Source organism: Arachis ipaensis, chromosome B9, assembly GCF_059453495.1.
Source record: "Arachis ipaensis isolate K30076 ecotype BB chromosome B9, ASM5945349v1, whole genome shotgun sequence".
NCBI lineage: Eukaryota > Viridiplantae > Streptophyta > Magnoliopsida > Fabales > Fabaceae > Arachis > Arachis ipaensis.
In genome coordinates, this window is record NC_142444.1 from 85,119,585 (window position 1) to 85,125,584 (window position 6,000).

At 36.1% G+C, this 6,000-nt stretch overlaps 1 non-coding gene across 1 annotated transcript; it reads right to left on the reverse strand.

Annotated features, from left to right (window-relative positions):
• Positions 1-2,317: 2,317 nt before the first annotated feature.
• Positions 2,318-2,425, reverse strand: LOC148545294 (small nucleolar RNA R71). The gene has a single exon (XR_015900920.1). It is a non-coding gene; the product is annotated as a small nucleolar RNA R71 (small nucleolar RNA).
• Positions 2,426-6,000: the final 3,575 nt, after the last annotated feature.

A 6,000-nucleotide genomic window follows, 5' to 3' on the forward strand; every position in this document is an offset into this window, starting at 1 on the left:
ATTTTATGTTTAAGTTTTTTTATTTTATGTTTAAGTTTTTTTATTTTATTTTCGAAAAAAAATATTTTGTGTTCTTCAGAAGTTTTAAGAATGAATTCTAGACCGAGGTTTTCACTTATCTTTGCAAGAGCCTTGTGGTTCCCATCAATTTGGCTGTTGTATGTAATGCTCTGCTAAAGCTTGGCTGGCCATTAGGCTATGTCTAATCTTTTGGACCGAAGCTTTCACATAAAGCTTGGTTGGCTATTTAGCCATATCTAAATTTTTGGACCGAAGCTTTAAACTTGCATTGCATGATTCCTGGAATTCTTATTAAAAATTTTGAATTTCTTATTTTTCTTATTCCAAAATATTTTCGAAAAATACAAAAAAATTAATAAAATCATAAAAACAAAATAATTTTGTGTTTCTTGTTTGAGTCTTGTGTCAAATTTTAAGTTTGGTGTCAATTGCATCTTTTTAATATTTCTCTAAATTTTCGAAAATTCATGCATGTGTTCTTTCTTGATCGTCAAGTTGCTCTTGATGATTTTCCTTGTTTGATCTTTGATTTTTCTTGTTTTGTGTCTTTTCTTGTTTTTCTTGTGCATTTTCGAATTCATAGTGTCTACACATTAAAAATTTTTAAGTTTGGTGTCTTGCATGTGTTTCTTTTCTTAAAAATTTTCAAAAATATGTTCTTGATGTTCATCATGATCTTCAAAGTGTTCTTGGTGTTCATCTTGACATTCAAAGTATTCTTGCATGCATTAGTTGTTTTGATTTTAATTTCTTTTGTCTTGTGTCTGTTTGTTGTTTTTCTCTCTCATCATTAAAATTCAAAAATCAAAAATAATATCTTTCCCTTATTTTGCTCATAAATTTCAAAATTTTGAGTTGATTTGGTCAAAAATTTTTTAAAATTTAGTTATTTCTTATTAGTCAAGTCAAAATTTCAATTTAAAAATTTTATCTTTTCAATTCTTTTTCAAAAATCAAATATTTTTCATTTTTCTTCTAGATATTTTCGGAAATTTTAAAATTGATTTTCAAAATCTTTTTCTTAATTTTATTTCATATTTTCGAAATTAATGCTAACAATTAATGTTTTGAGTAAAAAATTTTCAAGTTGTTACTTGCCTATTAAGAAAGGATCAATCTTTAAATTCTAGAATCATATATTTTAGTTTCTTGTTAGTCAAGTAATCAACTTTAATTTCAAAAATCAAATCTTTTTAATTTTATTTTCAAATCTTTTTCAAAATAGATTTCAATCATATCTTTCTCAAAACTTAATTTCAAATCTTTTTCTAACTTCTTATCTTTTCAAAATTGATTTTCAAATCTTTTTCCATTAACTACTTGACCTTTTGATTGTTTTACTATTTTTTATCTTTTTCAAAATCACCTAACTACTTTTCTCTCTCCAATTTTTGAAAATAACTAACCCCTTTTTCAAAATTCCTTTTAATTAACTAATTGTTTTAAATTTTAATGTAATTTTAATTCTTTTCTTAATTTTCGAGTTCTAGCTTAATTAATTAAATAAAAATAAAAATATTTTTTCTCCCTCTTTTCTAATTCGAATTTCTTCTCTCTTTCATCTCTTTCTATTTATTTTATTTAATTAATAACACATATCTTCTTCTTAAAATTCGAACCCTCTCCCTCTCTTTGTGTTCAAATTATTCTTATTCTTTCTCTAATTCATTCTTCTATTCTTCTACTCACATAAAGGAATCTCTATACTGTGACATAGAGGATTCCTCTTCTTTTCTGTTCTCTTCTTTTTCATATGAGCAGGAACAAGGATAAGAACATTCTTGTTGAAGCTGATCCTAAACCTGAAAGGACTCTGAGGAGGAAGCTTAGAGAAGCTAAAGCACAAAACTCTGGAGAGGACCTAACGAAAATTTTCGAAAAAGAAGTAGAGATGGCAGCTAAAAATAACAACAATGGTGGAGATGCAAGGAAGATGCTTGGTGACTTTACTGCACCAACTTCTGACTTCTATGGAAGAAGCATCTCAATTCCTGCAATTGGAGCAAACAACTTTGAGCTGAAGCCTCAATTAGTTTCTCTAATGCAGCAGAATTGCAAGTTTCATGGACTTCTATTGGAAGATCTTCATTAGTTCTTAGCTGAATTCTTACAAATCTGTGACACTGTTAAGACCAATGGGGTTAATCCTGAGGTCTACAGACTTATGCTTTTCCCCTTTGCTGTAAGAGACAGAGCTAGGACATGGTTGGACTCACAACCTAAAGAAAGCCTGAACTCTTGGGAAAAGTTGGTCAATGCTTTCTTGGCCAAATTTTTTCTACCTCAAAAGTTGAGCAAGCTTAGAGTGGAAGTCCAAACCTTCAGACAGAAGGAAGGTGAATCCCTCTATGAAGCTTGGGAAAGATACAAGCAATTGATCAGAAGGTGTCCTTCTAACATGCTTTCAGAATGGAGCATCCTATGTATATTCTATGATGGTCTGTCTGAATTGTCCAAGATGTCATTGGACCACTCTGCTGGTGGATCTCTTCATCTGAAGAAGACGCCTGCAGAAGCCCAGGAACTCATTAAATGGTTGCAAATAACCAGTTCATGTATACTTCTGAAAGAAATCCTGTGAATAATGGGATAACTCAGAAGAAAGGAGTTCTTGAGATTGATACTCTAAATGCCATATTGGCTCAGAATAAAATATTGACTCAGCAAGTCAATATCATTTTTCAGAGTTTGATTGGAATGCAAGCTGCATCTAGCAGTGCTAAAGAAGCTTCCTCTGAAGAAGAAGCTTATGACTTTGAGAATCCTGCAATGGAAGAGGTGAATTACTTGGGAGAATCCTATGGAAACACCTATAATCCCTCATGGAGAAATCATCCAAATTTTTCATGAAAGGATCAGCAGAAGCCTAATCAAGGCTTCAATAATAATAATGGTGGAAGAAATAGGTTTGGCAATAGCAAGCCTTTTCCATCATCTTCTGAGCAACAGACAGAGAATTCTAAGCAGAGTCTCTCTGACTTAGCAACCATAATCTCTGATCTAAGTAAGACCACTCACAATTTCATGACTGAAACAAGGTCCTCCGTTAGAAATTTGGAGGCACAAGTGGGTCAACTGAGTAAAAGAGTTACTGAAATCCCTCCTAGTACTCTCCCAAGCAATACAGAAGAGAATCCAAAAAGAGAGTGCAAGGCCATCAACACGTCCAACCTGGCCGAACCTGTAGATGAGGGAAAGGCAGTGATTTCCACTGAGGAGGACCTCAATGGACGTCCACTGGCCACTAAGGAGTTCCCTATTGAAGAACCAAAGGAATCTGAGGCTCATATAGAGACCATAAAGATTCCACTGAACTTACTGTTGCCATTCATGAGCTCTAATGAGTATTCTTCCTCTGAAGAGGATGAAGATATTACTGAAGAGCAAGTTGCTCAGTATCTAGGAGCAATCATGAAACTGAATGCCAAGTTATTTGGTAATGAGACTTGGAATGATGACATCCATTGCTCATCAATGAACTGAATACCTTGGTTCAACAGAAATTACCTCTGAAGAAATCGGACCCCGGAAAGTTCTTAATACCTTGCATCATAGGCACCATGACCTTTAAGAAGGCTCTGTGTGACCTTGGTTCAAGTATAAACCTCATGCCACTCTTTGTAATGGAAAAACTAGGGATCTTTGAGGTACAAGCTGTAGGAATCTCACTAGAGATGGCAGATAATTCAAGGAAACAGGCTTATGGACTTGTAGAGGATGTCTTAGTGAAGGTTGAAGGCTATTACATCCCTGCTGACTTCGTAATCCTAGATACTAGGAAGGATGAAGATGAATCCATCATCCTTGGAAGACCCTTCCTAGCCACAGCAAGAGCTGTGATTGATGTGGACAGAGGAGAGTTAGTCCTTCAATTGAATGAGGACTACCTTGTGTTTAAGGCTTAAGGATCTTCTTCTGTAACCATGGAGAGGAAGCATGAGAAGCTTCTCTCAATACAGAGTCAAACAGAGCCCCCACACTCAACTTCTAAGTTTGGTGTTGGGAGGCCATCATTAAGCTCTGAGTCCCTGTGAAGCTCTCTAAGAGCTCACTGTCAAGCTATTGACTTTAAAAAAATGCTTGTTGGGAGGCAACCCAATGTTATTTAATTATATTTATTTATTTTCTATTTTTATTTTATGTTTTCTTTAGGTTGCTGATCATGTGAAGTCATAAAAATAACTACAAAATTAAAGCAACATGAAAAACAGCATCAAAAATAGCATACCCTGGAGAAAAGGCTGTCTGGCGTCTAGCTGGCGTTAAACGCCAGAAATGGCCAGCAGACTGGCATTTAACACCAGGAAAGGTAGCAGAGCTGGCGTTTAACGCTAGAAATGGCACACAGGGGGCGATTGAATGCCAAAATGGTGCAGGGAGCAGAATTCCTTGACACCTCAGGATCTGTGGACCCCACAGGATCCCCACCTACCCCACCTCTTCTTCTCTCCTCTTCACACCTTTCCATAACACTCGTCCCCAAATACTCTTGACCAATCCCATCAAAAACTCTTCCCCGAATACCCTTCACCTATCAAATCTTACCCTCTTCTCCATAATCTCTTCACCACTCACATCCATCCATCATAAAACCCCACCTACCTCACCATTCCAATTCAAACCATTTCCCTCCCAAACCCACCCCTTCATGACCGAATTCCCTCTCTCCCTTACCTTATAAATACCCCTCCTCACTACCTTCAATTTCACACATCATACACACTACTACTCCCCTTGGCCGAAACCACCACTACCATCCATCTCCTCCATTTCTTCTTCTTCTACTCCTTTCTTTCTTCTTTTGCTCGAGGACGAGAAACCTTTTAAGTTTGGTGTGGAAAAAGCTAAGCTTTTTTGTTTTTCCATAACCATCAATGGCACCTAAGGCCGGAGAAACCTCTAGAAAGAGGAAAGGGAAGGCAATAGCTTCCACCTCCGAGTCATGGGAAATGGAGAGATTCATCTCAAAGGTCCATCAAGACTGATGAGCGGATAATTTATACCCTTTTTTACATTGTTTTTACATAGTTTTTAGTATGTTTTAGTCACTTTTTATTATATTTTTATTAGTTTTTATTCAAAAATCACATTTCTGGACTTTACTATAAGTTTTTGTGTTTTTCTATAATTTCAGGTAAATTCTGGCTAAAATTGAGGGACCTGAGCAAAATCTGATTCAGAGGCTGAAAAAGGACTGCAGATGCTATTGGATTCTGACCCTCCTGCACTCGAAATGGATTTTCTGAATCTACAAAAGCTCAATTGGCGCGTTCTCAATTGAGTTCAAAAGAAGACATCCTGGGCTTTTCAGCAATATATAATAGTCCATACTTGGCCTGAGATTTTATAGCGCAAACTGGCGTTTAAACGCCAGCTTCTTACCCTTTTCTGGCGTTAAACGCCAGAACTAGCATAAAAGTTGGAGTTAAACGCCCAAACTGGCACAAAAGCTGGAGTTCAACGCCAGGAATAGCCTATGCACGTAAAAGCTTTAGTGCTCAGCCCAAACACACACCAAGTGAGCCCCAGAAATGGATTTCTGCACTATCTATCTTAGCTTACTCATTTTCTGTAAACCTAGGTTACTAGTTGAGTATAAAAACTACTTTTAGAGATTTATTTTGTACCTCATGACATTTTTACATCTGAATTTTGTATCTTCTACAGCATGAGTCTCTAAACCCCATAGTTGGGAGCTCTGCTGTGTCTCGATGGATTAATGCAATTACTACTGTTTTCCATTCAATCACGCTTGTTTCTATTCTAAGATATTCACTCGCACTTCAGTATGATGAATGTGATGATCCGTGACACTCATCACCATTCTCAACCTATGAACGCATGCCTGACAAACACTTTCGTTCTATCTTAGATTGAGTGTGTATCTCTTTGGTTCCTGGTTCATGGGTTTGATTGCCTCTCCTGACAACAGATCTTTCAAATCTGTGAGATCAGAGTCTTCGTGGTATAAGCTAGAAT